Here is a 19855-nt window from a genome sequence, read left to right as displayed (position 1 = left end):
CTTAAAAAGTCTGCTAGAAAAACGGACATTTAAGGTTAGCAGAATTGGAGTGTTGGCGGTGTTATAGAGTGTTCCTTTAAAGGAACCTCTCTCCACCTAAAGCCTGGGTACTAACCAGGGTTCCCTGTGTATATGTATGTATGTATGTATGTATCTATGTATGTATATGTCCTTGGAAATAAAACAATTCCCATGCCCATTATAGACTGGCCTGCATGCCTAGGTAAACCACCTATTCCTGCAGAAATAGTAAAAAACCTGGGGGCATATTATCAAGGACGGCGTTAAAATTATCGCCGGTTTAGCGGCAGAAAACTGAGATTTATGTATATCTAGAGACGCGGATCCATGCGCCAACAGCAATGCTGTAATTGGCTGGCCACAAGGTAACCTAAGAGAAAAGTTGCGGCCACAATTTTGTGCATCAGGACTTGGCTCCCAGGGGGGAAAAACTATTTAAATGTGATGGAAGGGGACAGAGTAAAGGTAACCTGACCCCATGGGACTGATGGAGGGGTCTGTGAGAGACCCCTCATGATCAGAAAAGTGTTAAAAAATGTTTTTTAGCGTGTGAGGATCAGTGTATCCACCCAGATCTGCGGATCCAGACCCCCAATAAAAACAACACACACTTCCACTCAAAGTCCCACAAAATCACTCACACAACCACTTACACACCCACACTACCACTCACACACCCCTACTGCTACTCACACCCACTCATACACCCATTCACAAATTCACACACCCACTTACACACCCACCCATACAGCCACTCACACACCAACTCACAGACCCACAAACACACACACTTACATACTTTCACAACCACTCACACACCCATTCAGCCACTCACACACCCACTCACACACCCATACACCCATTTACAGAGCAACACAAACACTCACGCGCCCTTATCGCCACTCAGACTTACACACAGTCATTCTCACAGCCACTCACTTACCCACACACAGGCAATCATACACTTATAGAAATTGCAATTGCAATATGCATGTATAAAATGTTTTGTTATTTTAGTATTGAACGTGTGCAATGTAACCAGCCGATCCCCTATTTGTCCAAGGAGTCGCAATGGATCTGCAGATCCATAAAAGAATACAAATAAAAGAAAGATTTGGTGCATTGCATTTATAGAAAGACTACATAAGTTACCTTACCTTCATTTTTTAATTTTTTGTTTTAAAATATATAAGAATTAATGTGTGAATAAAATGTATTTATAAACTTGTGGCAATGTATATTACATTTTACAAATCCAAAACCATAGAAATTCAGCAGTTATAGTTATCTCAATTAAGTACAACTTGTTTCCTAAGGTAACTATAACTCGCATCCTCGCCACATTGATAGCCAAGAAGAAATTCTCTACACTATTTGCGGTGGAAAGAGCACATCGCTCATAGGCCTACCTCTGGGAGCGCTGCCCCTGACCATCGTTGACAGACTGCTGAACTTTTGGGATCGAGCACTTCAGCTCGCAGGAGAGAAAAGATATCTACAATACCAGAGCAGCAAAATCTCACTTTACCCAGATTTCACAGTGACTGTGCAGGACGTACACAGAGCATACGCTCTGGTGAAAAAAAAGCTTATATTTCTAAATAGCCCACATGCCCTGCTGTACCCGGCGAGGTTAAGGATCACACATGGCCAAAAACCAATGATTTTTCACAACCTGAAACAAGCAGCAGCTGAACCAAATGCTAACAGATCATAGTGGAAAGAAAGTCAAGGACAGAGAAGAACAAACAAGTAGCGCCAGTGAGGAAACAGACTGATCTCCGACGGTGGTGTCTCAACTTGTCTTTAACGTAGACTCTTTTAGACCCTATGAGCCACATGTATCAACCCAATGTGCTTTCGCAACCTGCCCGATTCACAGAATTGGCTCATTTGTGAATGCAAAAAATGCTTTTTACATGTATCAAATCCTGTTTTGCGATTCAGTAACCTGTTACCAAATCGCAAAATGGGTTTGCGATTTGGTATTTGGAAGGGGCGTGTTCAGGGCGTACCTTCCAAATACTGAATCACTGTGGTATGTATGAATGTTTTGTGAATGCGGTTGCAAAACATTTGCATTTTACCGTCAACTTCAAGTGGCTGGTAACCCATTCGCAAACGGGAATGGGTCCCCAAGGGACCCCTTTCCCTTAGTGAATATTTGTAAAAGCATTGTACTTTTAATTTTTCTTTTTCTAAAGCATCTAATTTTCCTTTAAGGAAAACGGGATGCTTTACAAAATATAGATTGCTTTATTTAAAAGCAGTCAAAGACATGGTGGTCTGCTGTGATTTTTGTGATTCCTAATGTGTTGCAAATTGCGACCTACCCCATTAATATTCTTGAGGTAGATAATTTGAGTCCCACTGGGAATCCAGAAAGTGTTCAACATACTTTCATACTTGCCATTTAGCGATTTCCTAATTGCGAATCGCAAGGATTTGTAATTAGGAAATCACAAAACCGTGTCTTCATATATCAAGCCCTATAAAATGCTAGCTACTTACGAAGAAGAGGGTTCCCGATCTGGATGTAGGAAGGAGGCCAGGAAATATTATGAAACCAGAAAAACAAATAAAAAAAGGGGGGGGGGGAGAATGGCCACCTGCCCTTAGTTTTATATAGCGGAAAAATCTCGCTTAAACGTAAAGAGTTTTAGATATTGGGCATGGATCGAAAATTCAAATAATATACCTCACAACACTAAGGGGCATATGTATCAAACGATTTTGTATTCGCAAACGCTGCGAATCGCAAAAAAACAGCGTTTGCGAATACAAAATCGCAAAATGAGATGTATGAGGCATTTCAACCTCGCAATCTTAAGGAACCGCTAAATTAACGATTTCTTAAGTTTGCGTAAGCATTTAAGAAATCGCAAATTGCGATTTTTTAAATGCAATGTAACACGCACACAAGTTGTGCGATTTCTCCGTAAGTTGGTGGTAAATTGCGATTTCTTTGAAATATGCACTTTTTTGCATATTTCAAAGTGCCATGTGGCGCACATACATGCCCTTAGGGCATGTATGTGCGCCATATGTTCACACATGCTGATTTCAGGGGTGCATCAGGGTGTCATCATGACACCCTTGCACCTTTGAAAATATTCTCAATTTGCTATTAGCAAATAGCGATTCGCAAATTGAGAAGGACTTCCCATTCATTGCTATGGGCTTCCTGGCCCATAGGAATGAATGGGAAGGTATTCCTTAATTGCGATTTCGCAATTTGCTAATCGCAATTAAGGAATTTCAAGAATTCGCTAAATTTGTGCGAATTTTTAAATACATCCCGTTTTGCAATTCTCAAATAGCGATTCTCAAAAAATCGCTATTTGAGAATCGCAAATGGAGATGTTGATACATATGCCCCTATGTGTCCTAACAATACACATATTACATTTCTACTTTTTTCCCTCGTAATTTTCTCTCTCTCTCACCCCTCAACACTCATAACCAGTCATTCACACCTCAACCACAAATCTCACTCATTCCACAACTGTGCTCATGTAACTGACAGATAAAGTGTCAAACGTAGACCAACTTGGATGTATAGACAACAGGAATAGTGGCAAGATATATCATATAGCGATGCTGGGTCTATACAGAAGAGAATCCTTTCATCATTTCATAAGGCAGGTCCTTAAGCATTATATACACTTTATTTCAAACAGTTGCTCTAGATATAATAGCAATGTTATATAAGTTTATTTGAACACTGATGAGAGGATTTCTTCTTACTTTACCACTCCAGAATTTTGAATATTCCTGTTGCACTATAAGCCTGTGCCAACGCGTTTCGGTAGGGACTGATTTTAGGCCAAAACCTTCCTCAGGGCACGTAAATGTACTTAAATTTACATTTGAAAGGTAAGGGGACAGAAAACGTAAGCACAACATAATGCTTTCCTTGAATAATCCTAAAAACATAAACAAATGTGTTCGATCAGAATTCCAATGCCAGGTATATTCGTTATGTATATAGACAAAGTAAGGGAGCAAGCTCAGTACACCACATAGAGGAATATAGATAGCGGTATCGAAAGTCACACTACCCGTGTGAGAATATCAAAAGAATGGAAACAGAGCCCAGTGTTTTCAAAAGAATTCACAGTAGTGTGGTGTCCAAATAGTAAACCATCATTTGTGACAAAAACACAAGAATAATTAAAAATATATAAAAGATTATAGGCACATAAATAGAATAATAAATGATTTCTTCCAGAGAGTATCCCTAGTTATGTATTATTAGTGAAGATCTCAGTAATGTGCAAATAGTAGAGAGTGCGTGTAGAGCTGAAAAGAGTATTTCTTGATCCCAATTTTAAGGAAGAAATGGAGTAAAGGAGAACCCAAATAAAAGAATATTCACAAATCATCTCAAATTACGAAGAATGGAGAGGGGAGCAAAAGGAATAATTCAGGAAATGCTAAAAAAAGCCACATCAAAGTCCTATAGATAGTGCAATAGGGAACAGCATAAGAAGGACTGAGCAAACGAGTGGCATCAAAATTCCTATAACACAGGCGTAAGGAAATTACTGGGCCTCCTGTGCACATGATGGAATCGTTCCGTCATGAGCACAGGAGCACTGGTGCTCAAGACGTAACCATTCCGTCATGAGCGCCGAAGGGGTTAACATGGGTTACTTATGGGCAAAAAAGTGTTAGCGGTTTCTCAGGTAAGTACACGACTTACGAATGGGAGTTTTGGGGGTAAGGACCAAAGTTCCCCAAGGTCTAGATGGGCAATCGAGTTGCACCACCAGTGGCACTGGGGCAGCCGGGTGCAGAGTGCCAAAAAGACATTGGGGACCCTGTGCTTCTCAACGGAGACGTTCGGTTCAGAGATTTTGCTGTAGGCTCGGGCAGGGAGACTTTCTGAAGGCGACCACCGGCTGGAGAGGTTAGTTGGGATCTTGGAGGATGTCCGGACACCGTCGGTTGGGGCCACCCACGGCCGTGGTGGGGCATCGGGTGTAGGGATGTCTTCTGGCATTGGGTTTCCTTACCACCTCTGGTCGAGGTCGGGGGTACCCTTCATCCTGAGGCTGCAGGCATTGTCTCGAAGCTTGAGGGAGGTCAGGGATCACCGGATCACATGTCAGGATCGCCAGGTAGACCTCCTCATGGGCCACTCAAACTCGTGGAGGGGGGTTTGGGTGCAGAGTGGTGCAGAATCGCTGAGTCACCTGAATCTGGATTCTGGTCTTGGAGTCTTTCTTGATCAAATCTGGTGCTCACAGGAGACAGAGTCTGTAAGGTGAGTGTGGGGAAGGTCCTCCGGGCTCTGGGGGGCTGCTGGCTGCTGAACAAGCTGGTTTCTTTGCTTTAGGCAGGTTGGAGTCAGGACAGGCTGGTAGGGCTCTTGACAAAGCAATAGGTGTCCTCTTCTTACTGGGTCAGCATGGCTCTTCTGTCCTTCTTCTTTCTTCCTCACATCTGAGGAGCCAAGGTTCAGGATTTCCCCTAAACTAGATTTAGGGGTGATTAAAGGGGTGTGCAGGTCGGGACCAATAGGTCCCTTCCTTGGAGTGGGTACATCCCCCATTATGCCACCCTCCAGTGGGAGGTAGGCATGAGCCTCTTCCTGATTGGTAGAGTCCCCTCATCTTAAAGATGGAGGGGACTGAGATGTGTGCTTCACCTCGCCTCCCCCACCTGCGGGGTGGGGTTGGCAAATGTTGGCACACCTCTCCTCCTAACTTGGGGGCATATCAACAACAACCGGCGATAATTATCGCTCAGCGCTCTTAGCGTGAGGATAATTATCGCCGGCTAGCGTGAATTTTTATCGCTGAGATAGCGTGCTATTAGCAACGCTTATCTCAATAGCGATAAAAATCTACACGCTAACAGGCTAACGTGAGATTATCGCTGGAAACCCAGCGATAATCACACGTTACCTTGTTGATAGGGACAGGCAAACTTAGCCATGATATCCTCCTTCCATAGGATATCATGGCTAAGTCTGAAAATTAGCAGACGTAAAAAAGCAGCGTTAACCGCGGTTAGCGCTGCTTTTTTTGTCTCTAACAGGGTTAGCGACATTCTTGATAATAGGAGAAATGTCGCTTAGCGACATTTCTCCTATTATTTTACTCTGGAACGCCCCCTTTGCATCTCATTAGAGATGCAAGGGGAAGCGTAGAGTAAAAGGGTGCTAACATGCAAATTTGCGTGTTAGCACCCTGTTGTTGATAGGGTGCTAGTTTTATCTCTGCTTTTTTGGCTTTAAAAGCCAAAAAAGCAGAGATAAAGCCCTTGTTGATATGCCCCATAGTTTTCCCAAAATTCTCCCGCCCAAAGTAGGGGCAGAACCGGTGGGAGCCATTTGCAGCAGGCAGCAAATGGCAGGGACAGCTTACAAAGTTTGTAGGCCTTTGAAGCTTCCCCTTCGTGGACCCAGCCCAGCCCATCCTGAGGGAGGAGGCATGACACCTCTGCCCAGGATGGACTTTGTTCCTGTACCCAGGGGTCCAGAAACCTGTCTGGTGGTGGAAAATGTCGGGCAGCCAATCAGGAACCACACCAGTGCTGGTCATTTTTCAGGGGACATCGCTAAGATGCTCTCTGAGTGCATTTTACATTAAATCCCACACTGGCATCAGTGTGGGTCTAAGGTGCTGAGAAGTTTGCTATCAAGCTTCCCAGATTTAGTAAAGCCATTATGGAGCTGTGGACTTTGTAAAGATGATCAACTCTCAGACCATATACTCTTTATGGCTTTACTACACTTACAATGTCTAAGAATGGTCTTAGACACTGTAGGGGTACAGGGCTCATGCCACTGTACACTCACCTCAGGGCTAATGCACCCTACTAGAGTGGTGGCTTACCTAGGCTTAAGGCAGTTGGGTGTAGGCATGGCACACAGGGATGTGTGCTGTGTCAACTTTTCAGTTATCTCTGCACCAAAACACACAGCCTGCAATGGCAGTGTGTGGGTGTTAAGGTACAGGGCCTCTAAGGGTGGCACAAATTGTGCTGCATCCCTTAGAGGCCTTCTCTGGTCACAGTGCCCTAGGTACCCATGGTACCTTTTACAAGGGGCTTACCTGTGGCCAGCGATGTGCCCATTGTGGGTACCAAGGTGCAGTTTTGGGAAAGAACACATGCCCTGGATACCTGATTGGCAGAGACCCAGGGCACATCAAGTCTAGTTGCATCGGAGGTCAGGCAAAAAGTGGGAAGTGGTCATGCAGAAAGGGGCACTTTCCTACAACATGGGCCAAATGAAGGCTATCCTGTAGAATAACCACCTTTCCCCACAGTCGTTTACTTATATTGATTTACCTTTTAAAACCCTGTATCCGATTTAGTGCCAATGTGGTGAATCCGCATTGTAAGCCTATACACAGAATGTCGAATCTGACAGAATAGGAGTGGGAATGAACGGATCAGCTTTCTGAAGAGTATGTAATAAGGCTTATGTCTCTTCTATTCCTGCAGTAGAATCATCTAAAACTTAGGTGTGTGTGTATAGTACCCTGAAGTTGCCATTTTAAAAAACTTCTTGCACTGCAGTGCGAGCTGCAGAATAGTTTTGCTTAATTCCAACTGCAAGCTATACAGAGGTATCTATGTAGAACATGCTTTTGTACTCATGTATTGGGGAAATATTTGGAGTTTGTGGAATATTCTGTGTGTACTGTTAAAGATGTGGCCCACTGTACCCAACGAAGGTGTCGAGCTTGCACATTGGGAATACTAGCTGCAGTATTTGCTTTCTATGTTACTATAGGTGGGAACTATGATTATATGTCTTCCCTGAGACTGCAGATCCTCCTTCAATATGACTGTTTGAACTGCTGGTAGTATTTTTTCAATAGGGCTAAAGTGCTCCTCTGCGTTGGAATATAAATGTGATTTGTATGCCATGGAGATCATTGTAAACTACATGCATGGAGCCTGAGGTGATGGGAAGAACCCTAATTACTAGGTTGGTCTTGTCCTGCATTTGTAAGTATTCAGGGTTCGATTTAAAGTTTGAAATAGAAGATATTCCATCGCAATATCAACTGAGTACCCTGTCCTCCAAACTCTCAATCGGCCTGCTCGATATAGATGTGGACCGACCTCCAGGTTTACGTTAACAAAGGCTGGACACCTGGGGCTGCAGCTCCGTTGGGAATGCCCATGTGGAGGGCCCTGCCGGGCTTTGAGTGAGCAGCTGAAGGAGGCGTCCCTTCTCCCCCTGCATCGCCGCTGTACCTGTGCTCCCTGGACTGGCCCTCCGCAACCCTGCGGCCTGCTGCGGTGTGGAGCGATCGGTGTGAGCGGCGAATTTGCCGAGGGCCTGGAGGCACCGGTGCAGTGCTGGGGAGGTGAGTGCCTGACGTTCCTCGGGGGCTGACCAGCCTTCCCCCTGTGGTGGCGGCCGCGGCGCGTGCTGGTCGCTCCTCCGCCGTGACTGGATTGAGGCGCTGACAGTGTCCCCGCTGCCCGGCGGGGTCAGCTGCGCCCGCCCCCCTGGCTGCGCCACCTTGCAGCTCTGAAGGTTTGCAGAATAGCTGGCGCGGCGCGGGCATTGACCGCCACGTGAGGCACTGCATCGGTACAAGCCTGGCCTCCGCTGCCCCCACCGAGACCACTGCCGACTGTGAGACCTGGGCTCCAGGGACATTTTAAGGATTTGGGGGGCCCTGGGCCAAACGTATTTTGGGGGGCCCGTTTTGGGAAGAGTTTTGAATTCATGATTCAATTTAAGCTCTTTCATGCAGTCTTTAGCCAGATCACCAACAGGCACACTCGTCCAAATTCTAAATGTGTTTATATCTAATATTCAGGGATAGTGACTTGTGTTTTCAATATTGTAACACAGCAGTAGCTCACTAATATTGCTGCAAATAATCTCAGTGACACGCTCCCATTTCTTATATGTGAGTTCCTGTTTTGATCTTTAAGAAAGTTTTTTGTATGGATGCTGCATGAAACAAACACAACATTTCTCTGCAAAATGTCTGAAACAGACTCTCACATGTCGCCCACAATAAAAATAAATTAAAGGGAAAATGATATTTAAAATAATCTGCCTCAAGAATTAGTAAAGGTCATCAGGGCAAGACTTTCTGCAGAACAGAGCTGGCTCTCTCAGGGGGCCCCCTGAAAGGCTGGGGCCCTGGGCCAGAGCCCACTTTGCCCATGCCTTAAAATGTCTCTGCTGGGCTCTATAGCCCAGATGCGCACTCTCCATAAACGTGCTGAACGGCGTGGAATCCCGGTCCGCTGCTGGGGCCCTGCGAAGCCTGCGCACCCTTTTCCTCTGCTGGTTCGTCTTGTGGGAGACGACGCCCTGGGCCGGGTAGTTGCGCACTGGAGATACTGTTGGTGATTGCGCCAGCGGAGACGGGCCTTAACACGCATTGGGCCCAAGGGGTGGAGGCGCGCCGCTGGCACCTTCTGGATTGCAGCGTACTTGGCGGCCTCATATTGCTGCTTGAGCTTGGGAGTCCGCCGAAGAGGACCAAAGGCCATCCTGACCATCAGGAGAGAGAATCTGAGGATGCCAGGAGGGGCATAGTAGGGAGGCGATTGCCCTAACGAGATGACGCTCCCCGACCGGCTGAAGGAGCCCTGTTACGTGGCATAAGAGTCAGGTGCTTTCTGAGGGCACGGGGCCAACCCTGTTGCGATAGCAACCTACGACCACATAGGGCACGATACGAGCGGCGGGGGAAGCACCTGATGCGCCGGACACTCTAGCTGCAGCATACTTGATCGCCCCACGGGTCCCTCATTGCCCCTAACAATGCCAGACGACAGCTCCCCGGCTACTCTCCTCGCACTGAGCCTCATATCCTGTCGCCATGGGGAAGCCAGATGGGCGCCAACCGAAACTCAACTTTGATGCGCGGAAGACCAGCCGCTCCCAGATGGACCTCGAGGAAGATCAGGCGGAGGACCCGCCCCCTCCACTACGGATCTGAAAGAACTTTTACTATTCATGCAGTTCAGCCTGACTTCCATAGAATCCAAAAGGGACTCCATCAATGCTAGACTCGATGGTGTCACACACAGAGTAGACAAACACGACGACCGGCTGGTGGAGGCGGAGCGGCGCATTTCGGACCTGGAGGACACCTCCCCCGCAACCACCACTCGCACACTAGAAATGGAGCGGGTCCTAAAAGTTATAGCGGTCAAAAATGAGGATTTAGAATCCTGCTCTCGGCGGAACAACCTCCGCATCCTAGGGGTGCCGGAAGCGACAGTTACCGGCAAGATGGAGGATTATGTCGAGCGCCTCCTCATAGCGCTGTTTGGTAGGGAGGCCTTTTCACCGGTCCTGGTGGTTGAACGGGCCCACAGATCGTTGGTGGCTCGCCCTGCGCCTGGGACCACACCTCGGCCGATAATAGCCAAGATACTCAATTACCGGGATCGCGACACGGCCCTACGCCTCTCTAGAGAAAAAGGTCAGCGCCGCTTCGAGGGGATGGCAATTTTGATCTATCCCGGCTTCACCATGGCCGTTCAAGAGCAGAGGCTGAAATTTCTCCCTGTAAAGAAAAAACTGCAACAACTTATTATGCTCTACGCAATGCTGTTCCCTGCCCGGCTAAAAGTCACGCATCACGGAAAACAGTATTTCTTCAACACCCGCAACATGCGCAAGACTTCATTAAGACCCTACCGAAGCAGCCTGCAGGCCTGTCCTCCCCATCCCACCGCCCGGATGGCAGAGGTGACACTTCAGACGTTGAATAATGCCATGCTACTTAGCTCTCAGGGTGGACGTTGCCAACCAACTATCCCGCAGTTGATGTAATTTAACAAGATAATACTTAGGGGGTACGGCACCCTATCAGGTGAAAGCGTTCTCTAAAAAAGAACTTCTCCACACTACGGCGAGATGAGCATGCATGTTACCCCCCGAGCACCCTCGCTTTTCGCGAGGAGAGACTGGCCGCCTTGTAGAAGATACCCAACAGGCAAAGCCTTAGAGATTTCTACAGTGAATGGGTTATTTGATGTACCTAATGCCCCCTGTTGGGGCGGTGGAACTGGGGAGGTTTTATTGGGGGTAGAGGGGAGGGGAGGGGCACGGTGAGATTGGGTCACTGCTGTGGGAGGAGGGAGGGTCTGGGGAAAGTCCCCATGTCACAACTCAGGGAGATGTACGTCGTGACGAGTTGGGCATGCAGTTAGCGGGGGGAGGATCGGGGAATGTTCTTGCTGCACCATTGTGCACTGCTCCACTTCGCCTACATATGTTGATGCTGCCCTGTATAACCATACGACTCGCACTCTGCACCAATACCATCCTCGATATTCACCATGGAGTCCCGACCCAGAACCCTCCAGTATAACTTTTTGACTTGGAACGTACGAGGACTGGGGAACCCTCGCAAGCGTCGCCACATACTGGCCTACCTAGACCGTCAAAACATCCACTGTGCCATGCTCCAGGAAACACACCTAGCTCCAACTTCATCCCCCACTTTTGCAACCCGATGGGCCAGCACCAGATGTTTTTCATCCTATTCCTCATATGTCCGGGGTGCTCCCATTCTGGTGAAACACACGCTTCCCTACATCCACATCGGTTTCTACGGAGACCCGCAAGGCCGCTACAGTCTCCTCTGGGGATGGGTATCTGCATAATCCATAACACTAGTGTCGTGCTACGGGCCCAACACTGATGACCTGGAATTCTTCCGGATATTATGGGGAAAAATACAGGACATAGGGTCAACGCACCTTCTATGAGGTGGAGACTTTAATGTTACTATCAACCCGAGTTTGGACAGGTCGCACCCGCAGCCTCACCTCTACACTAATGCACAACTTACCCTAAAACACATTGTAGACCCCTGGAGAACTCTCCATCCGCAGACTCGAGAGGGCTCGTGCTACTCTTCTGTGCATTCCTCCTGGTCGCGTATAGACAACTGGCTGGTCGACAAAGGACTAGCATCCTGAGTGTCACACGCGTCACACCTCCCTCGCACATATTCGGACCATGCACCTGTGCTCCTCACTCTAACGCCACTGCATGAAGATCCCCCCTTCCTCTCATGGTGCCTCAACCCACAGACATTTCTAGACCCCGTCTTCAAAGATGAACTCGAACAGGAAATATCAGACTTCTTCCTCCGCAGCAACGGCTCAACCCCGCAATACTCAACGATATGGGAGGCCTTCAAGGTCACCATGCGTGGCATCTGTATAGCCAAAAGTGGGGGAGTATTAAAAGATATTCGTAATACGCTCAGGAAGCTAGAACTAGATATTAAACAAACTGCATTGCAGACGCATCTCCGTACCCTGCTTACAGAGTATCAGCAGACGGCGGAACGAGAATGCAAATTTAGGGGGCAATACCACCAGGCCCGCCGCTACGGAGAGGGAGAGAGACTGGGTAGAGCGCTGGCCTCCTCGATCTGACCCCCCGCTTTGCTAACACTGTCCTTGAGATCGAGGATGAAGACGGCCTCACGCACAGAAACACTTAGGATATACTTGATGTTTTTAAATGGTTCTATAAGCAATTGTATGCGACCCACCGACGAGCCCCGGTAGATTTCAGTTCATTCTTTGCGGACACTGCTATTGCTTGGTTAGGAAACGGCCAAAGAGAATTCCTTCTTGCACACCACGAGGATGAGGAGATTATCTCAGCTATTATGCAGCTACAATCCGGGAATTCCCCGGGGCCAGATGGCCTCCCGGCCGAATTTTATAAAATATTTTGCCAACTACTCATGTTGCGGCATGTCTTTGAAGAAGCTAGGGAGTCAGGCATTTTACAGCAAACAATGCATAAGGCGCTCATTATCTCCCTACCCAAACCAGGAAAGCCGACCACACAAGTCGATTCGTACAGGCCTTTGTCCCTCATAAATGTAGATGCCAAGATCCTAGCAAAATTAACTGCAAACCGTATTAGCCCTCTTATGCCAGTATTGGCCCTTCCCGACCAATCGGGGTTTGTCCCGACTAAAAGTACATCCCATAACCTATGCACTCTTTTCGCACTACTCCACGATATTGACCCCGACGAAGATGCTGTCGCTATCTTTCTCGGTGCCACTAAGGCATTTGACTCCCTGGAGTGGGACTACTTATCCTTCATACTAACACGCATGGGCTTTCCCCTCCCATTCTTAGCCTGAATAAATTTACTGTATACAGGCCTTCGTGCTACAGTGATGATCAATGGTATACGAGCCTCTACTTTCCCGCTGGTCAGAGGCACTAGGCAGGTGTGCCCTTCTATTTACCCTGGCTATTGAGCCCCTCGCCGCCAAGGTCTGACAACATCATTGAGACCACGCCATCATTTATCCAAGCAGACAAATACTTATCTCTTTATACGCAGATGACCTCACCCTCTACTTACAACATCCGGCCGTCAGTCTGAATCCCATACTCCGGCTGTTAATTCTTTTCAGACAGCTCTCTGGAGTCAACAGATATATCCCCTTACTGACTCTACTTTAAAATTCACACTGGATTATCCCCTTAAATGGTGCGATGACACGCTAACCTATCTTGGCATAGTCATCTCTCGCAACCGTGAGGAGTTGATGAGAGCCAACTACGGCCGCACGCTGGATTCCATAACGGATAAAATCACGAGATGGATCGCGATGCCCCTATCCATGGCTGGCAGAGCCGCCCTCATAAAGATGATTATATTGCCCAAGCTTCTATATCTATTTGTCAATATTCCCTATGCCCCCAGTCGCCATTTCTTTTCATCCATTAGGACTCAGCTCATACGGCTCACCTGGGGACGGAAACAGGCCAGGTTGCGATGGGACACCCTTACGCGTCCATTCTGTGCAGGGGGGTATTGAATACCGGATATCGAGTTATACTATAGTTGCGCACAAGCCCAGTTTACTGGATGAAGCCCCCCCTTACATGCCCCACCTTGCGATAGAGGATGGCTATATGGCCCCTACCCCCTGCTCTGCCTACCTAAGCACCCCAGTAGTCCCCCGTCGCCTCGCCTCCACTACTGTCCAATGCACTACCAGCGCCTGGCGGGATAGAGCTGAGCTCGCACAGTGCACACTGATGTACTCCCCGCTCCTGCCCCTCCCAGGGCGTCAGGCTATCCTGGTTACACAGGAAGGCGCAAGCCGTCGGCTCCTCCGTAAGCTATCCATACAAACGTGGGGGCAACTCTACACGGCAGGACGATTCCGCACAAGCGATGTTTTTTTAGCGACACCAATCCCACACCCCTAGAGCGATTTTATTATATTAGACTGCGCCAGAACGTGAAAGTGATTACACCAGATTTCCCGCAAGAACCCCTTATTATGCCCCCACTGCACGCACTCCTGCAACAAACTGCCCCTGCACGTGTGCTTTCACTATTATACCGCACAGAATCGGGACATCCCCTCACTGAGGAGCAGTGGGCGTTTTGCTGCAAGCAAACGGGAGAAATATCCACTAGCAGTAGATTTAGAATCATACACTATAAGTTCATACATCGTCTCTACTACACCCCAGCGCGTCTGCACCGCCTACAACTTCGAGATAACGACAAATGTGACCGCTGCGGTGGAGAGGGTGCTGATTGTAAACATACTGCCTCGGACTGCCCGCCCATCCAACGCTTCTGGATGGAGATACTAATGGCACTGGATCACATAATGGGAGTACACATTCCTGTAGACCCCCTGACGCCCTGGTGCGGAAATACACCTCTATTGCGCTCCTTCTCGCTAAGAGACGGATCGCCTGTAGGTGGGGTAGAGGTAGGGCGCCAACATTTAAGGATTGGCTTCAAGACTTTATCTACTGCCAAGAACAACTACACACTTAGGCGGATCTCCAACCCCCTTCAGCTCGCCCAAAGGATATTTGGGCCCCATTACAAACGTATCTCTTGGAGCACACTACTGGCACAAAATCTACGATGCCCCAGTAGAAATATGACATGATGCAGAGGAAACCCCCACCCTCGTACACACACACTATTTCCTGGAGAACAAGGGACACCACGGAACACTACCCTCTATCCCCTGGTGCAGAGTGCGTCATCACCCCAGGTATACATACCTCGAATACAGGGTATGTTAATCTTTTTCTTCTTTACAGTTCATGTTCATTCATATATGAGTATAGATATCCGACTGCCCTTAAAGCTTGTCGTTCCAACTTACGCGGCCGGCCCAATGTGGTTGTAGGCGGCTTGCTGTGTATTCCCCCGCCTCTTACTTATACGTTTTCCATACCTGATGCATCTCTATTACTCCATCGCCGTAAACCTTCCTCTGACAGCCCAAGTCATTGGGGTCTGTTGAAGGTAAGTCATCTGACCTTCCACTCTATTTAGAGTGGCTGGTAAGACGACTTTCTGTTTTTTACTGTCAGTTAGCACCTGAGAGTTTGTTTTTGAAAAGTAAAAACATTATTAAAAGTGTGATGTCCGGCCATCATGCTTGACGGAGCCACCAGTCAAACCATTCCTACATTGACAGGAACCACCATGATGGCAGGTCCTGCCAATGTGAAGAGATGTATAATGGGCTGGAGGACATCTCTAAATTTGGTAGGCAGAGTAAAGGCAGCGGGCAGAGGTTAAGTCCCCTACCACCCTGTCTGCCGTTACTCCATCTGCCAAACCCCAAATCAGTCCTTTAGCCTCTAACATATCTGGTTGCAGGCCACGTAAGATAGGTGTGTGTGTTTTCATCCATTTTGTTTCATAAAATGTAGGCGTAATTAATTCATATAGAGGCTTAACTCGCTGAAATAATGTGGCCAGTAAGCCCTTTCAATGTTCAAAAACCCCATCAGGGCTTACAAAGTTCTTATAGTATCTAGAGGTTGTAAAGTAGCACATTTTTGTAGGAAATTAGATGCCAATCCTTTAACCTCACTGGATAATTCATATCCAGAGAATATCACTTTAAGATGTGCAATTTAGGATTTGTTAAAATTTTGTTTATACCCTTTATGGGTCAAAAGTGGCACTATTCTGGCCACCCTATTTAGATGTTCAGTCTAGTCAGCGTATGTCATATATATGTCATCAATAGATAACACCTCTCAACCTTCTCGTAAGATGTCCATTATTCTTGTTGCAGATATCCCAGAGCTATCCTTATGCCCCATTAGGCAAACTTTTATATGCATATTGAGAAACCCAAGATGAAAAGTAGTTAGATATTGGCTAAAATTTGGCTATAATGAATGTGTCTGAATGCATTTTAATTCCTATATTTTAAAACTCTTCTATATGAATTATCAGGATTTAATACAGGTAAAAAAAGACTGGAATTCATGGTAGAATTGCAAGGCACTGTTAACCCCTGAAATTGTAATTGATCTGGGATTGCTATTACATCATAATTAGCTTCTGGATTAAATGGTTACTGAGCTTGGACTTTAGGCTCACTTCTTAAAGGAATAATCACATGGATACTTTTCCCTGAGTTCTTCAGGTGCTAAGAAGGAAAATGCTTGCATTGTTACCTCCTCACCTCAATGAGTATACCTTAAAAATAATGGAGGCTAGTCATCCCCTTCAAGATTGAGGTCATAGGCATCTGACAAATGAGACCAGAATATGGCTTTAACTTTGTGCTCCATATCACCCTTAATTGGTATTTCTACATCATAAACCCTATCTCTAGAGTCTGTTGACCTTTTGTTACTCATGCTGCGTTGTCCAGAAGCACTGTTGCCCAGGTCCTGTTGCAATGAAGGGGCATATTATCAAGAAACGGCGTTACAATTATCACCACTTTAGCGGAAGAAAACTGCCGCTAAAGCGGCGATAATGGGCTTGATAATGTGCCCTGGAGAATTCCAATAGAAGTCCATGTTCTGATGTCAACATGGGCTTCTATTGGAATTCTCTGCGGCATATTATCAAGCCCATTATTGCCGCTTTAGCAGCAGTTTTCTGCCGCTAAAGTGGCGATAATTGTAACGCCGTGCTTGATAATATGCCCCGAAGTGTCTACAATTTTTAAGGCATTTTTTTTAGCCAAATCAACTACTTTCTTTTTCTTAAAGTGAGCTTTTAATTCTGAGCCTTTCTCTTCTTTCATCATGCTAACCTCAACCTTGTGTGCTGATTTTGTCATTTTTCTGTTTGACATATTTGTCCTTTCTGTTCTTTTACTGTCCTCACAGTCCTGCAAAGAACTAGAAGAACAACTATCAGAATACTGATACCAATCTATCTTTTTGCTGTTATCACAAACCCTCAATTGGATCCACCCGGGCTGGACATCTGCAGTGAAAGAGATCCAGTCCTGGGTTTCTGCTTCTGTTTTTTTTTTTTTAACTCTCCGGTGCAGCGTTTTTTTTAATAGAATCCCCAGCCTCAAATTTCCTCTAGAGTTGTGGTTTTGTGGCTGGAGAACCTAAAGTGTCCCAGGCCACAGAGGTGTTGGTTTCTGAAATAATTTTAGAGCGGTCGCTTTTGAGATCTTGAACAGGACCAGCAGCCAAGCATTGCTGCTCCATAGAACTGCTGCTTCTCCTCAAATGTTATTGTGAACTATCGAAGAAACTGTTTCAAAATGACCTAATCATTTCATACCTAAATTGAGAGCTGGTGCGGGTCTGTTCTCTTCCTGTGCTAGTTTAAATATTGCTGGTAATACTACCAATGAGGAGGGTGTACCCTACAAGTGGTATTGATACTAACCCTGGGTGTAGGGGCGTAGTGGGGCTACATGGAGCATCGCGTAGTGTGGCCAAATCTACGCACACTCGCGCACTCCGCGTAGCCCCACTATGCGCCGCCCGCCTCCCGCCCGCCCTCCTTTTAAAATAAGTTAAACTATGATAAAAAAATACAATAAAATGCCTTACCTGCAGCGCGGCGTCCCGGGGCTCCCTCTTCCTCGTTGACAACTTCTTTTCACAAATGCGCATGCGTGGACGCCCGTGCATGCGCAATTCTTGCGAGAAATGCGCATGCGTGGGCGTCCGCGCATGCGCATTTGTGAAAAGAAGTTGTCATCAATGAGGAAGAGGGAGCCCCGGGGCGCCGCGCTGCATTTTATTTTATTTTTTTATCATAGTTTACCTTATTTTAAAAGGAGGGCGGGCGGGAGGCGGGCAGCGGGCGGCAGGCAGCTCTGCTTTGCCCTGGCGTGTGCGTAGCGCTGCCTGCTACGCCTACTTCGTTAACCGCGAAGCAGGCAGCGCTACGTACACTTCGTGGGCGAAGCGGAGTACTACGCCCGGGGTTAATAGATACTCACAAACATCAGCTTTAGCCTCTAGTACACTCATGGCTTTTTTGAGCACTGTTATAGAAGTCTGTATTACAGCGACATTCCTCATTACGGTGTTAAAAATAAAACACAACACGTCAGGAATCCTCCCAGTCTAACATTGCAAAAATAGCAAGCAACACAGTGAATAATCAAAAGACAATTCTCATTTGAATTGACCAGAGGTCTAGCTAGAAAGATGCTTTTCGAGCCGAATGTTAAAGTACAGGGAATTTAGGCGGTTTATGTATGTTTTATTTCCATACAAGTCTATAGAACCTAATCATTTGACAGAAACTTGTTCATTTCAGCACAAAAGGTAACTGATGAGCAGGAGTCAGGATCTTCTAGTGGAAGCGCAAGACCTCTTTAAAGAGAAGATCTCATTCATGAATAAAATACTGATTTCATTGATCTCCTAAAATCCCACTTCCAGTTGCCAACACTGAAAACATGGCTTCTGGGACCTACTAGAGCAATGCAACTTAGCAAGCATAATTGAGGCTAAAGTTCATTTCAGATCAGTAAGAAGCAAAATCAATATTTGATTGTAAAATATATTTGTTCACGCTGTAATATATATTTAACGAATGTATGACGTTACAACGCATACATTCACAACGCGGTATTTTACATTGTGTTCCTTACAACGCTAATCGTTACAAGGACTTGCGCTGAAGAGCGCTGGACATAGGAATTGTATGATTTACTATTCCAACTCCAGCCTACGTTACAGTAGGGAAGGTGTTGGAATAGTAAATCATAATATTCCTTAGCTTAGCGTGCCATCCAGCGCAAGTTGTTGTAACGACTTGCGTTGTAATGCCCGCGATGTAAACATACCGCGGTGTAACGACCGCGTTGTGAAGGTCGTTCTCCATATTTAACAATATATATGTGTAGATACACACATGTACATACCCAATATTTATATTTTACACAGTGGCCACTGTAAGATATAGATAGGACTGGGTTTCCTTAGGAAAAGGATTTTTCGGTTTGTTAATAACTTTGGCACGGTTTTATGAGTCTTCATGTAACTTTTTATAAAAGAGGTTAAGCCAACGCAGCTGTTTCCTGGAAAGGTTTGGGGTTATCCTTCAAGTGGGGTCCAAGAAAAAGGGGAGTCCCAAAACATGCATCCTCAATGCAATTTCCCATTGAAAATTGAACAGAACTACGGCCAAAACTGCTGAACTGCATTACACCAAATTTGGCAGAACAATAGACCTTGACCCCGAAAGCATCTTTTTGGTGATTTGGTGTAAATCGGGTCAATAGTTTATAAGAAACAGGAAGTCCAAAATGTATGTATATATGAAGACACGGTATTACTGTGGGTCCAGCAGATCAAAACATAAGTTCTCTCGTAGGAGATTTCCATTATAGTCATAAGTACTGAATAGTCCCCTCCATGTGTGGGGATCCTGGAGCCATTCTATACATCTTTTTACGTGTAGACTTTTGCCTTTCTTGAGGGAGGCCTGCAAAGACACTTAAGAAAGAGACAGATCATGCAGCCTATATGCCTAGGCTACAATGGCCAAATTCTTCATCATGAAGACAAAAAATGCAGAGAATAAAGTAAATAAGGACAATTTGAGATGATTTGCAAACAGCAAAAA

At 46.3% G+C, this 19855-nt stretch overlaps 1 protein-coding gene across 1 annotated transcript in view; it reads left to right on the top strand.

Moving 5' to 3' along the window:
* The window catches only part of REC114 (REC114 meiotic recombination protein), a 683893-nt gene that overhangs the window by 350645 nt on the left and 313393 nt on the right, over window positions 1–19855 (top strand). The window lies entirely within an intron of this gene.

This window comes from Triturus cristatus, chromosome 3_1 (genome assembly GCF_964204655.1).
Source record: "Triturus cristatus chromosome 3_1, aTriCri1.1, whole genome shotgun sequence".
Classification (NCBI taxonomy): domain Eukaryota; kingdom Metazoa; phylum Chordata; class Amphibia; order Caudata; family Salamandridae; genus Triturus; species Triturus cristatus.
Note: the sequence above shows the minus strand (reverse complement) of the source record. Positions and strands in the feature narration are given on the sequence as shown.